The sequence below is a fragment of the Salmo salar genome, chromosome ssa01, assembly GCF_905237065.1.
Source record: "Salmo salar chromosome ssa01, Ssal_v3.1, whole genome shotgun sequence".
NCBI lineage: Eukaryota > Metazoa > Chordata > Actinopteri > Salmoniformes > Salmonidae > Salmo > Salmo salar.
Window position 1 is genome coordinate 9,340,387 of NC_059442.1, and position 21,106 is coordinate 9,361,492.

Genomic DNA, 21,106 nt, shown 5'->3' on the forward strand with positions numbered 1-21,106 from the left:
TCTTCTGGACAGGTGAAAGCTAATGTCAAGCCCTGACCTTAGAGAGCCGTTTTATTTCTCTATTTGGTTAGGTCAGGGTGTGATGTGGGGTGGGCGTTCTATGTTGTCTATTTCTTTGTTTTGGCCAAGTATGGTTCCCAATCAGAGGCAGCTGTCTATCGTTGTCTCTGATTGGGAATCATACTTAGGCAGCCTTTTCCCACCTGTGTTTTGTGGGTAGTTATTTTCTGTTTTGTATCTGTTACCTGACAGAACTGTTCGCTTTTCGTTTTGTTATTTTTGTTCGAGTGTTTCGTTAATAATAAAAATCATGAGCACTTTCCACGCTGCGCTTTGGTCCACTCATTCCGACGAGCGCCGGTACAGCTAAGCAAAACCCTCAAGCAGGTTTCTGCTATAGTGGTCTCCCCTCCTGTCTGCCAACAGGGGAGGTGGAGGGAGGAGGAGAGTGCAGTTTTTCCTCTTTTAGCAATTAAATTGAATTGATGTCTTTCTCTGCTCATGGTAATAAACAACAGCATACAACCACTCTATGAGTTTCTGTAACCACTCATTTTTTATTGCCATGCAAAAAGTCCTAAGGTCATTTTCCAAATCAATTTGTCAAAGCTGCCGGCCCAGTAACCATTTTCATCACCTTTTGTTTCTCCTGCCAGACCCGCCCCTTTAAACCTTATCCAATCAAAACGAATAAAACGGTGAGCTTGTGCACAGACAAGCTTCAACTGTGACAACATTATTGTTTCCACGGGGTATTGTAACATACACTGTTATTAAAGTAAAGACTCTAATCATTCATATCCGCTTTAGCCGACATCCGCATAGCAGCTGTTTTGATGGTGTTGGTGGAATGTTTTGAAGGTGTTGGTGGAATGTTTTGAAAGTGTTGGTGGAATGTTTTGAAGGTGTTGGTGGAAAGTTTTGAAGGTGTTGGTGGAATGTTTTGAAGGTGTTGGTGGAATGTTTTGATGGTGTTGGTGGAATGTTTTGAAGGTGTTGGTGGAATGTTTTGATGGTGTTGGTGGAATGTTTTGATGGTGTTGGTGGAATGTTTTGAAGGTGTTGGTGGAATGTTTTGAAGGTGTTGGTGGAATGTTTTGATGGTGTTGGTGGAATGTTTTGAAGGTGTTGGTGGAATGTTTTGATGGTGTTGGTGGAATGTTTTGATGGTGTTGGTGGAATGTTTTGATGGTGTTGGTGGAATGTTTTGAAGGTGTTGGTGGAATGTTTTGAAGGTGTTGGTGGAATGTTTTGATGGTGTTGGTGGAATGTTTTGATGGTGTTGGTGGAATGTTTTGAAGGTGTTGGTGGAATGTTTTGAAGGTGTTGGTGGAATGTTTTGATGGTGTTGGTGGAATGTTTTGAAGGTGTTGGTGGAATGTTTTGAAGGTGTTGGTGGAATGTTTTGATGGTGTTGGTGGAATGTTTTGATGGTGTTGGTGGAATGTTTTGATGGTGTTGGTGGAATGTTTTGATGGTGTTGGTGGAATGTTTTGATGGTGTTGGTGGAATGTTTTGAAGGTGTTGGTGGAATGTTTTGAAGGTGTTGGTGGAATGTTTTGAAGGTGTTGGTGGAATGTTTTGATGGTGTTGGTGGAATGTTTTGATGGTGTTGGTGGAATGTTTTGATGGTGTTGGTGGAATGTTTTGAAGGTGTTGGTGGAATGTTTTGATGGTGTTGGTGGAATGTTTTGAAGGTGTTGGTGGAATGTTTTGACGGTGTTGGTGGAATGTTTTGATGGTGTTGGTGGAATGTTTTGATGGTGTTGGTGGAATGTTTTGATGGTGTTGGTGGAATGTTTTGATGGTGTTGGTGGAATGTTTTGAAGGTGTTGGTGGAATGTTTTGACGGTGTTGGTGGAATGTTTTGAAGGTGTTGGTGGCTACACAGAGTCGCATGAACAGAAATCCCATGCAGCCTTGCTTACAAGTTCAAACACTGGAATGTGAGATGACATCTACACCTCCATTAGGGTGATAGAAATCCTCATAATTTAGTTTAATGAATTTTCAATTTGAGAGTAATTATTTCTATATAGCCTACACTTTCTAAACTTGTAATGTGAGTGGGGCAGGCAGGTGTGGCTTCGTGACAATGATCGCAAGAGCAGCTTCTCACCGATTTGACGGCTCCAATGCTGTTCCACCTCTGACACCATCAAAACTATCCGCTATGCGCGTGTCCGCTATCACAGGTTAACTCTTGATCTGATTTAATCCAGGCCTGCATTTCCAAAGCAAAGGCTAACGAGTGTCATGGCTAAAACAAACAAACAGGTGTGATACACAAATCCGCTCATAAACCCGCAGCAGCAAGACGGCAAGCAAGCACTCTGGCGCTTTAAACCAGGCATGACCTCATGGGGAGAGAGAGGCCTAGTTACTGGGTCTGTTTGCCGCACCCCCACCCTCACCATCATAAACAAAATAACAAAGGTGGTTTGGATTACCTTATTCTCAGGACAGTCCTCATGCATAGCCGTTATCTCGTTAACCAATCCAAGGCAGGGGGACTTTTTATGAGGTGGAATGAAAAGGAACTGACCATGATGTCATTGAAAATGCCCCTGTTATTTTTTTAATGTGCACATAAAAAAAAGCTGTATCAACTCCTTGTTATTACGTATTACGCCAGCCCTAGAAATGGTACATAATACAAACACCAAGGTTTTGACTAATTTGGAGACCTTTTAAAAATAAATCAGGGTGGAAACGAGTGAATGTCAGCTGGGGTGAAAGAACGAGATCACCTCTTGATACCCCCTAATACAATGCCTATCTATGGCATCCATAAGAGGAAGTTTTAGTTTAATAATAACCATCATCTACATACACTAAGCAGTATCTACCTAGTTAATTCAGCCGATCCACTTTCTAATATTCTGTGTTGGCTCTTCTCACACTATTCTGACCATTGGAGTGTAACATAAAATGTAAGAAAACGATGTGGATTTATAGAGCATCTCAGACATCTTGGAACACTTAGCATACCGTGTGTGAATCCCCTTGTCAGTTATCCTGCAGGCAAAGTTCAACAAATCGGTTAACATGATGTCATGTGCACACAGAGGGGTAAAGAACGAAGGTGGTTTTGTTATTGTGTTTTCCTTACTGACAGGCAGCCAACCCAGATGCAACTCTCGTCAGGTTGAAATTGCTCTTTGGGTCATTTGATTGTTGCAGTATTTCTCCTGCCTCTCTCTCTCTCTGTCTGTCTCTCTGTCTCTCTGTCTCTCTGTCTCTCTGTCTCTCTGTCTCTCTTCTCTCTCTCTCTCTCTCTCTCTCTCTCTCTCTCTCTCTCTCTCTCTCTCTCTCTCTCTCTCTCTCTCTCTCCTCCCCATACAGTACAGATACACGCATACAACAAACACATAGTCACTCAAAGACCCTCCCTTACACCCCCTCACATACACACCCCTAAATACACCCCCTCACATACACACCCCTAAATACACCCCCTCACATACACACATGTCAAATACACCCCCTCACATACACACATGTCAAATACACCCCCTCACATACACACATGTTAAATACACCCCCTCACATACACACATGTTAAATACACCCCCTCACATACACACATGTTAATTACATCCCCTCACATACACACATGTTAAATACACCCCCTCACATACACACATGTTAATTACATCCCCTCACATACACACATGTTAAATACGCCCCCTCACATACAGACCCAAAAATACACCCCTCACATACAAACATGTCAAATAGACCCCCTCACATATACACATGTCAAATACACCCCCTCACATACACACTCCTAAATACACCCCTCACATACAAACATGTCAAATAGACCCCCTCACATATACACATGTCAAATACACCCCTTCACATACACATTCCTAAATACACCCCCTCACATACACACATGTCAAATACACCCCCTCACATACACACATGTCAAATACACCCCCTCACATACACACATGTCAAATAGACGCCCTCACATACACACATGCTAAATACACTCCCTCACATATACACCCTCCCACATACACACATGTCAAATAGACCCCCTCACATACACACATGTCAAATACACCCCCTCACATACACACATGTTAAATACACCCCCTCACATACACACATGTTAATTACATCCCCTCACATACACACATGTTAAATACACCCCCTCACATACAGACCCAAAAATACACCTCCTCACATACAAACATGTCAAATAGACCCCCTCACATATACACATGTCAAATACACCCCCTCACATACACACTCCTAAATACACCCCCTCACATACAAACATGTCAAATAGACCCCCTCACATATACACATGTCAAATACACCCCTTCACATACACATTCCTAAATACACCCCCTCACATACACACATGTCAAATAGACCCCCTCACATATACACATGTCAAATAGACCCCCTCACATATACACATGTCAAATACACCCCCTCACATACACACTCCTAAATACACCCCCTCACATACACACATGTCAAATACACCCCCTCACATACAAACATGTCAAATAGACCCCCTCACATAAACACATGTCAAATAGACCCCCTCACATAAACACATGTCAAATACACCCCCTCACATACACACTCCTAAATACACCCCCTCACATACACACATGTCAAATACACCCCCTCACATACACACTCCTAAATACACCCCCTCACATACACACATGTCAAATACACCCCCTCACATACACACAAGTCAAATACACCCCCTCACATACACACATGTCAAATACACCCCCTCACATACACACATGTCAAATACACCCCCTCACATACACACATGTCAAATACACCCCCTCACATACACACATGTCAAATATACCCCCTCACATACACACATGTCAAATACACACCCCTAAATACACCCCCTCAGATGCACACATGTCAAATACACCCCCTCATATACACACATGTAAACAGTCTCTTGTACTCACATTGACCCACAGGGTCAGTAGCAATCACAGCTGTGAGATCCCTGAAAGAGGGGGGCATGTGGTAGGTGGGGTCAGCTGATTATAACACACACACACACATACACTCAATCAAACGTGAGTCAGCGGTGTTAACAGTGGGCCGCAGCAGGTTGAATCATCCATCATGCACACCCTGCCCAAAGCCCGCACCCTGCCCTAATCTGAGTGCAACAGGGGCTGAGCAGGTGGCTTGTCTGCCCAAAGCCTCTGCAGACCTCCAGCGGGAGACAGTGATTTAAGTAGGACTTGGATGAAAACAGGAGAGTGAGGAGAGACTAGTGTTGCCATAGCTCTGCAGAGAAGTTCTCGATGACAGTACAGGCTACCCAATACTTCCACATGGCATGAACTTCATCATAATCACTGCCTTTACAGAGACAATTACTGCATAGTAAAAAGACAATTGCTGCATTGATATATAAATATTTTTATTTTATTTAACTAGGCAAGTCAGTTGAGGATAAATTCTTATTTACAATGACAGCCTAGGAACAGTGAATTAACTGCCTTGTTCAGGAGGAAGAACAACAGACTTTTTACCTTGCCAGCTCAGGGATAGGATCTATCAACCTTTCGATTAGTGGCACAACGCTCTAATCACTAGGCTACCTTCAGTTCTGTTGAAAATGTTTCCCATAGTATGAAAGGGAAAGGGGGATACCTAGTCAGTTGTACAATTGAATGCATTCAACTGAAATGTGTCCTCTGAATCAGAGAGGTGCGGGGGGGGGGGACTGCCATACAGCACCCGGTGAACAGTGGGTTAACTGGCTTGCTCAGTGGTAGAATGACAAGATTTTTACCTTGTCAGCTCGGGGATTCGATCCAGCAACCTTTCGTTTACTAGTTCAACGCCAGTTACCTTTTCTTCGTGAAATGAAAGGTCTTCTGTGATGAGAAGATGTGATCCATTTCTTTCATTTATCAGTGGTTCCGAAGAGAAAGAGAAGAGGCCATTAAATGTAATAATGACTCAAGCAGATACCTAACATTGCAAAGGAGGAGTCTCCATCCCCATTCTGCTCTCAACCTGTACAGCTGTTGCTGGATCGGCTGAACTAGGAAAGAACGATGGAGGGAAGGAAACACATGCTAGAATCATCTTACTGTAAATTACGACCTCGTTTGGTCCCTCAGAAACATTTTTAGAGATGAGGAACAGGGGTGCAGCAACCAAACAGTCAATTAGGAAAGGAAGCTCATTCACAAGTGACAAAGGTGCGTCACTAAATCACTCCTCCCCACAAAAGTCTATATCCCTTTTATTATTATTATTATTATTATTATTATTATCTTTTGGTTCTTTCAGAGAATTTGAAACATTTGAAACATTTCCAGACAGGCAGCTGTGGTGTAAACCTAAATAAAAGAAGGAGAAAGAAATGTGCAGTACTCGTTCATGACATCAGCATCGCAGACATAGGACTAATCTCGCACTGCTGTGAGAATATTTCTCTGGGGGTTTGAACATTCTTAGACGCTGTTATTTTGCTCTCGTAAAACCATGAGGCCCTTTACCAGTCTTCTCCGTCTCACACCGAGCTCATTTTGTGTTACTGGTGTGACTAGCAGCTACAGGGTAACTTTCATTGTAGGTTCCATTCTCACGGGTCTGACTGTGAATTTGTTACAACAGTGGGTTTGCAGGTTTTTTGGAGGAAGGGTAAAGACGGATGTCCATCTAGCTTGCGCTGAGTACTATCCTATAAGTCCATATAATATAATAGCACCCCCATGTGGAGTTCTCAATCTATCATTCATGTTCTCCGACTGCAGCGCAATGAGACAGTAAAACAAACATATTTAATCCCCATCAGCTTGTTCAAAACGGGCTGCATTGGACATTAGGCCTACGGGTCACTAGTATCATTTCTACCCTGTAAGGCCTACAGGGCACTAGTATCATTACTACCCTGTGAAGCCTACGGGGCACTAGTATCATTTCTACCCTGTGAGGCCTACGGGGCACTAGTATCATTTCTACCCTGTGAAGCCTACGGGGCACTAGTATCATTTCTACCCTGTGACGCCTACGGGGCACTAGTATCATTTCTACCCTGTGGAGCCTACGGGGCACTAGTATCATTACTACCCTGTGAAGCCTACGGGGCACTAGCATCATTTCTACCCTGTGAGGCCTACGGGGCACTAGCATCATTTCTACCCTGTGAGGGCTACGGGGCACTAGTATCATGTTCTACCCTGTAAAGCCTACGGGGCACTAGTATCATTTCTACCCTGTAAAGCCTACAGGGCACTAGTATAATTACTACCCTGTGAGGCCTACGGGGCACTAGTATAATTTCTACCCTGTGAGGCCTACGGGGCACTAGTATCATTTTCTACCCTGTAAAGTCTACGGGGCACTAGTATAATTTCTACCCTGTGAGGCCTACGGGGCACTAGTATAATTTCTACCCTGTGAGGCCTGCGGGGCACCAGTATCATGTTCTACCCTGTAAAGTCTACGGGGCACTAGTATAATTTCTACCCTGTGAGGCCTACGGGGCACTAGTATAATTTCTACCCTGTGAGGTCTACGGGGCACTAGTATAATTTCTACCCTGTGAGGTCTGCGGGGCACTAGTATAATTTATACCCTGTGAGGCCTACGTAGCACTAGTATCATTTTCTACCCTGTAAAGTCTACGGGGCACTAGTATCATGTTCTACCCTGTAAGGCCTACGGGTCACTAGTATAATTTCTACCTTGTAAAGTCTACGGGGCACTAGTATAATTTTATACACTGTAAGGCTTATGGGGCACTAGTATAATTTTTCTACACTGTAAGGCTTATGGGGCACTAGTATAATTTTCTACACTGTAAGGCTTATGGGGCACTAGTATAATTTTCTACACTGTAAGGCTTATGGGGCACTAGTATCAGCATGACCATTTGTTGTTGTCAAAATATACATCACAGTTGGGGAGGTCAGTATGTTTTATCTCCCCATTTATCCTTTAGTTGAAAAGAATAGTTGAGATAACTGACCATACGTATACTCTAATGACATACTGCATGCTCTAATGACATACTGCATGCACTAATGACATACTGCGTGCGTGCTCTAATGACATACTGCGTGCTCTAATGACATACTGCGTGCTCTAATGACATACTGCGTGCTCTAATGACATACTGCATGCTCTAATCACATACTGCATGCTCTAATCACATAATGCATGCTCTAATCGCATACTGCATGCTCTAATCGCATACTGCATGCTCTAATCGCATACTGCATGCTCTAATCGCATACTGCATGCTCTAATCACATAATGCATGCTCTAATCGCATACTGCATGCTCTAATCGCATACTGCATGCTCTAATCACATAATGCATGCTCTAATCGCATACTGCATGCTCTAATCACATAATGCATGCTCTAATCACATACTGCATGCTCTAATCACATACTGCATGCTCTACTGACATTCTGCATGCTCTAATCACATACTGCGTGCTCTAATCGCATACTGCATGCTCTAATCACATAATGCATGCTCTAATCCCATACTGCGTGCTCTAATCACATACTGCATGCTCTACTGACATTCTGCATGCTCTAATCACATACTGCATGCTCTAATCACATACTGCATGCTCTAATCACATACTGCATACTGCATATGGAAGGCAACTGAGAAGGGACGTGGAGTAAAGAAACGGCCATTGTGCAAATGGAATTGCAGTAGTCATTCAGATGTGGACCTTTGTATTCACACATAAAGGACAATGGCTCTATGGTGGCTCCATGGCAGCTCCATGGCGGCACGATGGTGGCTCCATTGCGGCTCTATGGTGCATATGCCAAATTGCTTTTTCACACAAACATACCAGGAAAAACTTGCAGGCCACATTTCGTCTACCCCTCCGTGCTTAGTCCAGGCACTGTAACTGATGGCAATCTGCATGCATACTCCCCATGTTAACTAATGGCAATCTGCGTGCATACTCCCCATGTTAACTGTATCCCTGCATCGGTATCAAAGAGGTGCCTTTAATGAAATTGTGCCTGTTGGTTCAGCCTCTCACTCATTCCCCATCAGTAATAGAAGGCATATGAGTCTCAAATGATTCAATAAATGATACACTTATTTTATATTGTGCGTTGGATTTCACTTTTCCAAAACATTCCTGGGGGTATTGCAATGGATATGCCGAATGCGATGGATCAAATATCCTTCGTTTTTAAGAGCTGCCATAATTCGTATTATTATTTGCGTGTGTGTGTGTGTGTGTGTGTGTGTGTGTGTGTGTGTGTGTGTGTGTGTGTGTGTGTGTGCTTTTGTGTGGGTAGGCGTGGCCCCTCAGTGAAGAGAGACAGACAGCTGTATGTGAAGTGAGCAACTGTGGTATTGGGTGCAAGTGAAACAGTGCACAGAGTGACAGACCTATTTAACTAGTGGAGACAAACATAATTACGGTGTACATATTAGGACTGAGGTATGACTGTCCTAATATGGACACCAAACTTATTGGAGGTGTTCTCCCATTGGCTTTCGGCTGCACTTATCATCTAGTCATCTAGTCCTCAATCTGGCTCTACTGTGAGTTAATGCTTAATCAGTTTAAAGCAGGACTCCACAGGTCGTGGGCAACCCTTTGCCACCCACTTCTTGTGTAGTGTTTTCACTTTGAACGAGAACAAAGGGGGTTGAGCCCTGAGCCACTTTTGGCAAACCAAAAGTTACGAGTTCGAATCTCATCACAAACAACTTTAGCATTTTTGCTAATTAGCAACTTTTCACCTACTTACTTTTTTAGCTTCATTGCAACTACTAAGTATGTTAGCTAACCTTTCCCCTAATCCTAACCTTAACCTTCTTAGCTAACCCTTCCCCTAACCCTAATCGTAACCTTAACCCTTTAACATAATTTCTAAACTTAAGCCTAAACTTAACCCTAAACCTTAACTCTAACCCTTAGCCTAGCTAATGTTAGCCAGCTAAGTAACATTAGCCACCTAGCTATAACTCGTAACATATCATACGTTTTCCGAATTCGTAACATATTGAACATTTTGCAAATTTGTAACATATAATACGAATTGTAATTGGTAAAATATCACATGAAATGGGTGATCACATCCACAAATGAATATATATCATTTGAAACGTTACATATCTTACTAAATGGAGTGTATCGGATTTATCTACAGAATAATATGAAATGCTCTGAGACCAGGTTGGAGAAATACATGTTTGTGTGATGCTACTGTATCGAATTTTAGATGCACACTATCATGTCAACAATCTGCATATCTACCTTTGGCTAGCTAACATTAGCGAGTTGAAACAAAGGCATTGGGCATCTTGTGGGGTTTATGCAGTGTAGCTACAGGGTCCAGTATGGTGTCCCGGCAAAATAAATAGTGGGGGTATGCCACAGCAGTGAAGGCATTCATTCTGGCCTAAAGATAATGGCCAAATGTCATTACACTTTGTGATGTTTTGTGTCACAGATGTCTCTTTCATTCACCACTATTTGGAGGCTGGTAATATGTTGTGAGTGCATGAATGCGCACGGACGCCTAGTAAAGGAGCCTTTTGAAGTGATCGTTTGACAATCAGATGAAAACATTATGACTGGTTGTGTTTATGCCACAATAAAATATCATATATTTGAAAGTTAAATGACACATTTTTATGACTAGGCCCACAGAGATGCTATTGAATTAATAGGGATTCTAAGAATAAATCTATGCCTAGGTGTCCCGCCCATTTGGCACAATTAGGCAGCCGCCTAGAGCTGCAGTTTGACGAGGGCAGTATTTTCCGAGCTAAACTGACTAAGACGCAACTCCAATAACACGTAACATCTCACTTTGTCCAAAAACAATGATAACTTCTCTCACACAGTGGCATGAAGGCTGAAGGCTATTGACTATAGGTGAGCACTGATGCCGCTCCATGATAAGCAGTGCCCACTTTGCCAAAGGCAGGGGCACAAAATATTTAGGTTGTCTATGCCCAGCGCATCACTCCAGGGTGCTGTAGTAACCAAACATTTTTTTTAGATTCTTCAAAGTAGCCACCCTTTGCCTTTATGACAGCTTTTGTACTATTGGCATTCTCTCAACCAGCTTCACGAGGTAGTCACCTGGAATACATTTCAATTAACAGGTGTGCCTTGTTAAAAGTTAATTTGTAGAATTTCTTTCCTTCTTAATGCGTTTGAGCCAATCAGTATTGTTTTGACAAAGTAGGGGTGGTATACAGAAGATAGCCCTATTTGGTAAAATAGCTCAAATAAGCTAAGAGAAACGACAGTCCATCATTACTTTAAGACAAGAAGGTCAGTCAATCTGGAAAATGTAAAACAAAATTGACATTCTTCAAGTGCAGTTGCAAAAAACATCAAGCCCTATGATGAAACTGGCTCTCATGAGGACCACCACAGGAAAGGAAGACCCAGAGTTACCTCTGCTTCAGAGGATAAGTTCATTCGAGTTACCAGCCTCAGAAATTGCAGCCCAAATAAATGCTTCACAGAGTTCAAGTAATCTCAACATCAACTGTTCAGAGGAGACTGTGTGAATCAGGCCTTCATGGTCAAATTGCTACAAATAAACCACTACTAAAGGACACCAATAATAGGAAGAGACTTGCTTGGGCCAAGAAACACGAGCAATGGACATTAGACCGGTGGAAATCTGTCCTTTGGTCTGATGAGTCCAAATTTGAGATTTTTGGTTCCAGCCGCCGTGTCTTTGTGACGTAGAGTAGGTGAATGAATGAGCTCCACATGTGTAGTTCCCACCGTGAAGCATGGAGGAGGAGGTGTGATGGTGTGGGGGTGCTTTGCTGGTGACTCTGTCAGTGATTTATTTAGAACTCAAGTGACACTTAACCAGCATGGCTACCACAGCATTCTGCAGCGGTACATCATCCCATCTGGTTTGGGCTTAGTGGGACTATCATTTGTTTTTCAACAGGACAATGAACCAACACACCTCCAGGATGTGTAAGGGCTATTTGACCAGTGTTATGTGTCATGGTTCCTGATCATTTCATTCACTTGCATGTTATTACTTGCCCTTACCTTTAGATTAGTAAAACAAGAGGTTACATTGTGTCCTAATCAATTAGTTAACAGTAGATGATATACTCGCCTAGTAAAAAATCTGCCTTTTTCACAAGCCGCTACATCACTGCAGCCTCTAAAACAGATGCATGCTCTTAAAACGTTTACGAGGGGCGCATTAGTGTTCACTTTAATTTGAAGTTTGCACCTGTTCGTTAATATGTTCCCTTGTCTTCTTTTCTACCTCGTTTTTCCTCCCCCCCTCTCTCTCTCTTGCTTGAGCAGACAAGTGCTCCTGGTGTTTTAACACCTTCTGTGAGTCCCAGAGCGGGTCCAAGTCACTGGGACTGTCATGATAGTCCCTCTGATGCTTGTCTTCCACCGAGTGGCAGAGGCTGCTGCCAGTGGCCTGTGCCAATCACTCCTGGGGGCATAAGAGCAGATGAGCTGGGTTGGTTGGTTGGTTGGATCCCATGCCAACTGGGCAGCACAAAGACATGTGAGGTGTATAGCTGATGTTTTCTGGCACCGACTCAACATTGGGTTCTTATTAGGCCCCAAATCAGTTCTTGTGGCCATCAACTGCGATATGCATGTCTGTAGTCAATTAATACTGATGTGGGTGGAGGGGGAGGTGCGGGGACTACAAGGGGTGAAAAGCATGGTGGGTAGATCAGTGTCTAATAATAATCTGTGGAAAATACACCCTCACCGTTGTTGTTTAAGAGGCAGTTTTGTTTTTTACCCCCTTGCACCTGTTTTCAGAAAAGTAAACAAGATATTTTCCACTCGTTTTTTTTTTCCTCTTTTAAATAGTCTGACTCATTCCTTACTTCCAACCCCTCTCCACCATAAAAAATACCTTCATCCCTCAAGCATTTACTAGCAACCAGCTGGGATAATGTGAAGGAGAAGTGGGGATTTTAACACAGCAAGTGATTATTGGCTCCCTCACCGTATGAGGAGTAATTTGCAACAGAGATAATGGGCAAAGGTGTTGAGGTACAGGTAGTTGTCAGTCATATTTGGGGCTTGAAACTTGTTTCCTGACTGACTTGGAAGACTACTCATCTCCTTGACCCAGTTCTATAGGCTTGAGGCTGTCCTAAAATGTACGTCCTACTTATAGTTGAATCTGCTTTTAGGTAAGATACATCATTTTCTAAAATGACCTGGAGCTAGATTAACCTTGTTCGATCTTGCTACATATTCTTTCAATTTAAGGGATGGAAATGAGGGGAACCCGAATCCAAAGTGAATTCATTTCTGTCAAAATGTAGCTTTTTAAGGTGAATTCAAGGATTTTACATCGGTGGGCTCCCAGAGTGACTAATTTCAATTTCCACCCCTTATGCATGTGTTACCATTTACCTATATTGATTTTCCCAGACTACCAAAACAAGATGTCAATTGTACAGATGTTCTATTGGGTCTACTATAAAAAAAAAAACTCTGAAGAAAACTCAACCCAGCATAAGGACGCCATGTGTGGGTAACCAACACATGTATTTTATGTTTTCTCTAACTTGGCATACATGCTAATGAATATATTTTTTTTACAAAAAGAAGCCTTGGGGTGTACCATAATCAACTGGGTTGGGCCTACCTTATGTCCACTTCACAAGTGATGAGGGGGGAAATGATGCTGCAAACTGAATCATGAAGATTACCATAGGGAGGATTAAAACACCAGGAAAATAACCTCCTTTTTTCCTCAACTACAGTATGCCCTCACTCATTTTCAGCTCGAGCTCACGTGTAACTTCAACTATCTAATTCATAGCTACAAACTTTAATATCAACTGTTAGTAATGGTGTGGTCATTTCAATAATGCCTTGAACTCACAGTATGGACAACACAAGTCACATTTAAATTCATCTCTAAACTGTCGGCCGAAACCTGACTTGAGATGTGGGTTCACACATCTCTCTGGTTATGGATTCGGCCCTAGGTTCAAAGCAATTACCAGTTGCCTCTGTGTACGGTTTCCATATTAGGACAGCCTTAGAGTCAGTGTCACCGTACATACGGACTGTACTATTGCCCTGTTGTTCAACATGCTAGCTGCAAGCTGTGGAATTAATCGATCTAAGATCCTATCATCAACACTTTTCAAATGTTGGCATGCAACATCTATAATAACCAAGATAATTGGGGTATTGTTTTTTTTTCTTCTTTGAAAAACATCAACATTCTTCATTTTAATGACCACATCATTTTGTTCATTGAGCAAAACTGACCTGTTTTCTGTGAAGCAGGGTGGGTTAAAAATAAATAAATAACATTTAAAAAGATTTGTCAACATCTGGGGTCCAAATGCAACAATAAACAAACAATAAGACAGGGTGACGCTGAGTCTGCTGAAATGTCGGCTCGACTGAAAGTTCCAAGAGTTGAAACAATGGATGACTTGTATGTCCCATAAAACCTTGTCAGAGGTGAATTCAAGGCACTTTCAGAGTTAGGCCGAAGAAAATCTTGAAATTCAAAATTTATTCAGAAAGTAGTTGTTTACTTTGGGGGGTTATGCAAACCAAACAGTTCTTTTTATTACCGGCTGCTCTATTGAAGTAATGTCAGTAAGCACAACTCACAGAGCATTTCAGTAGACTAGAACTGTCTGATCAACTACCCAGATTTTCATCTGTGTTCTCTGGTTCCTCTGTGGCCATTGAATATTAACCTGGCCAGCAGGTGTGCTAACAACTCCAAGGGCTCTATTCAATCCACATCGCAACGTTCAGATTTACAGAGTGGGTGAAATATAAAGGCAATTTCCCGCTTTAGCAGAGACAGCATTCACGGTAAACGCTGCATATGTCGGCTCGATCGGAAATTACATTTACATTTCTATCATGCAGAATCTGTAACTCTTCAGCATCACAGACTGACTAGAGCCCCAAGTGTCTCTAACACAAACTCACAGTGACTCTGTCCTAATATGGACACCACACTGACACACCACATCATACATAACCTGACCTCATGACATTAGGGTGAGACACAAACCCACCCCTGAAACCAAACAATCCTGGCTGCTACCACACAGAGCCTCTGACATGTAGATCTGACCAATTGGCCTCCCCTAGCACCAAAGCGTGTGTTAAGTTATTGGCAATAAATGTGCGTGTCCCAGCTATTAAAAGCTTTTGATACATTGCCGCACATTGTGATGATGATGTGCTTGTAAATCCAGATGCCCCACTGGGAGATTTCAGCACTTAGTTTACGAGGACCTGTTGCTGGGGGGAGGGGGGATGCGGTGAAGGGGGCAGGCGGTGGAGGGGAGGCGGAGGAGGGGGCAGGCTGAGGAGGGGACAGGTGGAGGAGAGGTAGAGGAGGGGGGAGGCGTTGGAGGGTGCATGCGGTTCAGGGGGAGGCGGATTGGGGGGAGGGGGCAGGCAGGAGAGGGGGGAGGGAGTGGAGTGGGAGGAGGGGGGAAGTGGAGGAGTGTGGAGGCAGTGGAGGGGGCAGGCAGGAGAGGGGGGAGGCAGTGGAGGGCGGAGGCAGTGGAGGAATGGGGAGGCGGTGGAGGGGGCAGGCAGGAAAAGGTGAAGGCGGAGGGGAGAGGCGGAGGAGAGGGGTGGTGCTGTTTGCCGTAATGAATTTGGTGCTGAGCTCTGTTATTGCCAAGATGCCAAACCTCCCCAATGACAGATGTATTACTCACAGGCTGGTCTAGGCAGTAAGGCAGGTCTGGAACCTAATGTGTGGGTGAGGGTGTTCTAATTAAATTATTCTGGCAGTTTAGTGAAACCATAAGGACTCAAGATGAGCCTGTGTAAGCCTGAGTACTACTGTAGAGGGACTTGGTTTAGAGGCTTAGAGGGACCTGGTTTAGAGGGACCTGGCTCAGAGGGACCTGGCTCAGAGGGACCTGGCTTAGAGACTTAGAGGGACCTGGCTTAGAGGGACCTGGCTCAGAGACTTAGAGGGACCTGGCTTAGAGGGACCTGGCTTAGAGGGACCTGGCTCAGAGGCTTAGAGGGACCTGGCTTAGAGGGACCTGGCTCTGAGGGACCTGGCTTAGAGGGACCTGGCTTAGAGGGACCTGGCTCTGAGGGGCTTAGAGGGACCTGGCTCAGAGACTTAGAGGGACCTGGCTCAGAGGGACCTGGCTCTGAGGGACTTGGCTCTGAGGGACCTGGCTCAGAGACTTAGAAGGACCTGGCTCTGAGGGACCTGGCTCTGAGGGACCTGGCTTAGAGGGACCTGGCTCTGAGGGACCTGGCTTAGAGGGACCTGGCTCAGAGACTTAGAGGGACCTGGCTCAGAGGGACCTGGCTCAGAGGGACCTGGCTCTGAGGGACTTGGCTCTGAGGGACCTGGCTCAGAGACTTAGAGGGACCTGGCTCTGAGGGACCTGGCTCTGAGGGACCTGGCTTAGAGGGACCTGGCTCTGAGGGACCTGGCTTAGAGGGACCTGGCTCAGAGACTTAGAGGGACCTGGCTCAGAGGGACCTGGCTCTGAGGGACCTGGCTCTGAGACTTAGAGGGACCTGGCTCTGAGGGACCTGGCTCTGAGGGACCTGGCTCTGAGACTTAGAGGGACCTGGCTCTGAGGGACCTGGCTCTGAGGGACCTGGCTCTGGGGGACCTGGCTCTGATGGACCTGGCTCTGGGGGACCTGGCTTAGAGGGACCTGGCTCAGAGGGACCTGGCTCAGAGGGACCTGGCTTAGAGACTTAGAGGGACCTGGCTTAGAGGCTAAGAGGGACCTGGCTCTGATGGACCTGGCTCTGGGGGACCTGGCTCTGATGGACCTGGCTCTGGGGGACCTGGCTTAGAGGGACCTGGCTCAGAGGGACCTGGCTCAGAGGGACCTGGCTCGGAGGGACCTGGCTCAGAGGGACCTGGCTCAGAGGGCCCTGGCTCGGAGGGACCTGGATTAGAGGGACCTGATTTAGAGGCTCAGAGGGACATGGCTTAGAGGCTTAGAGGGACCTGGCTCGGAGGGACCTGGCTCAGAGGGACCTGGCTCAGAGGGCCCTGGCTCTGAGGGATCTGGTTTAGAGCGACCTCCTTAGAGGTCCTTAGAGCGACCTTCCTTTAGAGCGACCTCCTTAGAGCGACCTTCCTTAGAGGGACCTGGCTTAGAGGGAGCTGGCTTAGAGGGACCTGGCTTAGAGGTACCTCCAGTAGAGGGATCTTCAGCAGAGGAGCCTTCCTTAGAGCGACCTGCCTTGGAGGGCCCTGGTTTAGAGGGACCTGCTAAGACATCTAGATTTTTTTGTGTAATCACCCTTTAATTGTGCATTTAGGAAGTGAGAAATGTGTTGGTCTAGCAATGTTCTGTTAGGCCTACTACTGCAGCATATTCCATGGCAGAGTTTGCAAAACAATGGCCATCCAATTGATGCAAATAATGATGTGATCTTTCTGTCAGGTAAGCGTACTTTGCAGTTAACATTTAATTGAGAAGGTTTTTGTTGAACGTCTTTGTCTACCCACAAGACAGTTATCATTAGCATCACTAACTGGCTCCAAGGGTAATATTGCAATATTAAAATGAATTGGCAGATATTGTTACGCTTTACTTTTTAAGACAATAGTGGCTAACCAGGGGTGGTGAGGTCAAATACAGTTCTCAAACCAGCAGAAGCTGGATGGCTCTTTCTATTGGATCACAGAAACATTACCTCTTGTCACGCCCTGACCTTAGAGATCCTTTTATGTCTCTATTTTGGTTGGTCAGGGCATGAGTTGGGGTGGGCATTCTATGTCCTTTTTTCTATGTTTGGTATTTCTTTGTTTCGGCCGGGTATGGCTCTCAATCAGGGACAGCTGTATATCGTTGTTGCTGATTGGGAGCCATACTTAGGCAGCCTGTTTTCCTTTGGGTTTTGTCGGTGGTTATTTTCTGTTTTAGTCATTTGTTACCTGACAGAACTGTTTGGCTGTTGTCTTTTGTTTATTTTGTAAAGTGTTCTCTTTTCCCATTAAATTACAAAGATGAGCACTAACCACACTGCTCCTTGGTCTACTCCATTCAACAGCCGTTACACCTCTAAGACATTGAGTGCATCGGTAAGAGAAGTACGCTACGTTACACTCATGATTAGGCCTTTACCTCATCTTATTCATTCAGCACTGATGCTAACCAAGAGAGAGAAATCCAATTCCCTACCTCAACCTTTCTGCTGGAAATGGCAAGTCAATGGTAGTGTTGGGCCGCTTCACAAATGGAGCTGAAATCAGTCTCTCTTCATTTTATTTCCAGTTTTAAATAAGCACTGGTGGCTTTAAGTGCTTTTACAGGGCAGAATTAACAAATGTCTACTCTGCCTAGCAATATTAAGTCAGGTCACCCAACATATAATGTGACAAGGTGAAGGGGGGGTTAAACTGGCATTGCATGGTCTCAGATTTCCCTTTGGGCTGTTTCACCCCTACACCCCCCTGTGTGTGTGTGTTCAACCAAATGGGGACGTTTTGTTAGTCCCCACAAGGTCAAACGCTATTTCTAAGGGGTTTAGGGTTAAGGTTAAGGTTAGAATTAGAATTAGGGTTAGAGGTTATGGAAAAAATCATTTTGAATGGGACTGAATTGTGTGTCCCCACAAGGTTAGTTAAACAAGACTGTGTGTGTGTGTGTGTGTGTGTGTTGTTAGCGTTACCGTTCATGAGTCAATGTTTTTTTTTCCTGGCATGTCAGACCTCGATACACATACAAAGGTATTTCCTTATGCGACCACAAGATCTTGGTGCACATACTTGAGGTTCTTCACTTTACAGAGAGGGACAGACTAAAGTCCTCCACTGGAGACTATAACTACAGCTTTCATCAACAAACCTAAACCCCGTCTTAATCTGGTGACGACAGTTGGCCTCATTATGACTTGTGACATAAACATGAGAGGAGGCTTTAAACATTCACCCGACTAGGTTGTTGTTTATTTTGTTTTGTCGCCTGTTGTCTAGGGCCTAGACCTCACCACCGCCTGTTGTCTAGGGTCCAGGCCTCACCACCACCTGTTGTCTAGGGCCTAGACCTCACCACCGCCTGTTGTCTAGGGTCCAGGCCTCACCACCACCTGTTGTCTAGGGCCTAGACCTCACCATCGCCTGTTGTCTAGGGTCCAGGCCTCACCACCGCCTGTTGTCTAGTGTCCAGGCCTCACCTCCACCAGTTCTCTAGGGTCCAGGTCTCACCACCGCCTGTTGTCTAGGGTCTAGTCCTCACCACCACCTGTTGTCTAGGGTCCAGACCTCACCACCACCTGTTGTCTAGGGTCGAGACCTCACCACCACCTGTTGTCTAGGGCCTAGGTCTCACCACTGCCTGTTGTCTAGGGCTTAGGTCTCACCACCGCCTTTTGTCTAGGGTCCAGACCTCACCACCACCTGTTGTCTAGGGTCCAGGCCACACCACCGCCTGTTGTCTAGCGTCTTGGCCTCACCGCCGGATGCTGTTAGAGAGGTCGGAATTAGGACCTTCAGTACAGTTAATTGCCGCTGACACAATGCATGACTCAGTGGCTTTTTTTTGCAAAGGCTCCTGCTTGGGTTTTTGACTTTGGCTTCTCTTCTCAGCATAATGTCCAACACATCCAACTTTGCTAAATGTAGTTGCCATGACTGGGTGTAGAAAATACCTTTCAGTGTAGATTAATTTTATGACCTAAGTGCCAGTTTGGTAGCAGAACACAACACATGACATGCATGAGACTAGTATATGTGACTCATTTCAGGAAACTAGGCGTATGCCAAACTTGTATGCCATCTGTAAATACTAATAAAATTGTTAAATTATGAGCCTGGTTGGTTAAGCTACAAAAAAAGTAACCAACCTTCCCACTAGCCATGATTGGCTGAGATAATGAGTGGGCTGGACATGCCAAGAGATGAGTTTGGATTGGTCTGCCATGTAGCACGCTTCTGTCCATAACATGAGCTGGTCAGTATGTGTAGGTAATCCTTTCTAACACAACTTTTTTGAAAGATAACATGTAGTAGAACTGCATAACTGTTGCTCCCCACTTTCGGGAGGACTGAGTTTTGAAATCAGTGGAATTAGAGTATGATAGCTAAGGAGATGGAGAAAACTCTGGTGTTTGATTGCAAATATGCAGACAGAGTCGAAAAGAGAACACACAGAAGACTGTCTCCGGATTACATCTTCAAACTAAGGGCAACCATGGCATACGTGACAGAAAGGAAGAAGCGTCCATCCATGTATACAGGTAAGATAGTCTAGCTAGCTACATTTTCAGATATTACACGTTTTTAATTTTATCAGAAAGTCATTTTCATTTCAAGTGTACTGTTAGCTAGCTAGCTAACGTTAGCTGGCTGGCTCGCTATCTAACGTTATGTGTATTATCTGTGAAGTAATATTATTGGTATCTCAGAGCCATTTTCATTGCAAGTTATAGCCTAATGTTAGCTACCTAACATTGAACCTGGTTGGTTAGCTACCTGCAGATTCATGCAGGGTAGTAACGTTATGAGTTGGGACTATGGTTTATTATTTAGCTAGCTAAGCTACATGTCTAAACAAAAGACTCCACTATGCAAGTAACCATTTCAATAGAATCTTCACGATGTCACTACGACAACTGTCGATAGACATAGCTGGTAAATCACTCTGGTTATCTACTCCAATTTCAGAGCAGAGCAGCAGAGTTGCAGTCACCAACACTCTGGATAACATGAAAACAGCTTAACCAGCTCGGCTAGGGCAAATAAAATGGTCAGAGTGAGCTGTTCTCTCATTTGTGTCTGGAAGTAGCTAGCAAGCTAGCCAACGTTAGCCAGTTAGCTTGGGTGCATGACTACTGCTGTTAGGTCAGAATGCTTGGACCAAGTCTACTCCTCAGCCAGAGTGTCCAGTGTGCTCTCTGAACGCTCCGAGAGCGAAACACTCTGAGTTTATGAACGCCCAGAGCACACTCAGAGCACACTCTGGCACTCCAGATAAAATTTATGAACATACCCGTAGTATAAACCAGCCTTTAGTCTTGAAACCTTTGGTTGTTTAGTACATGACCTCACATGTGAATCCTTAAAGAGATGGGTGGGGCAAAGGCTTTAGAGGGTGTGAATGATGCTGAATGGGTGTAGACAAAGAAG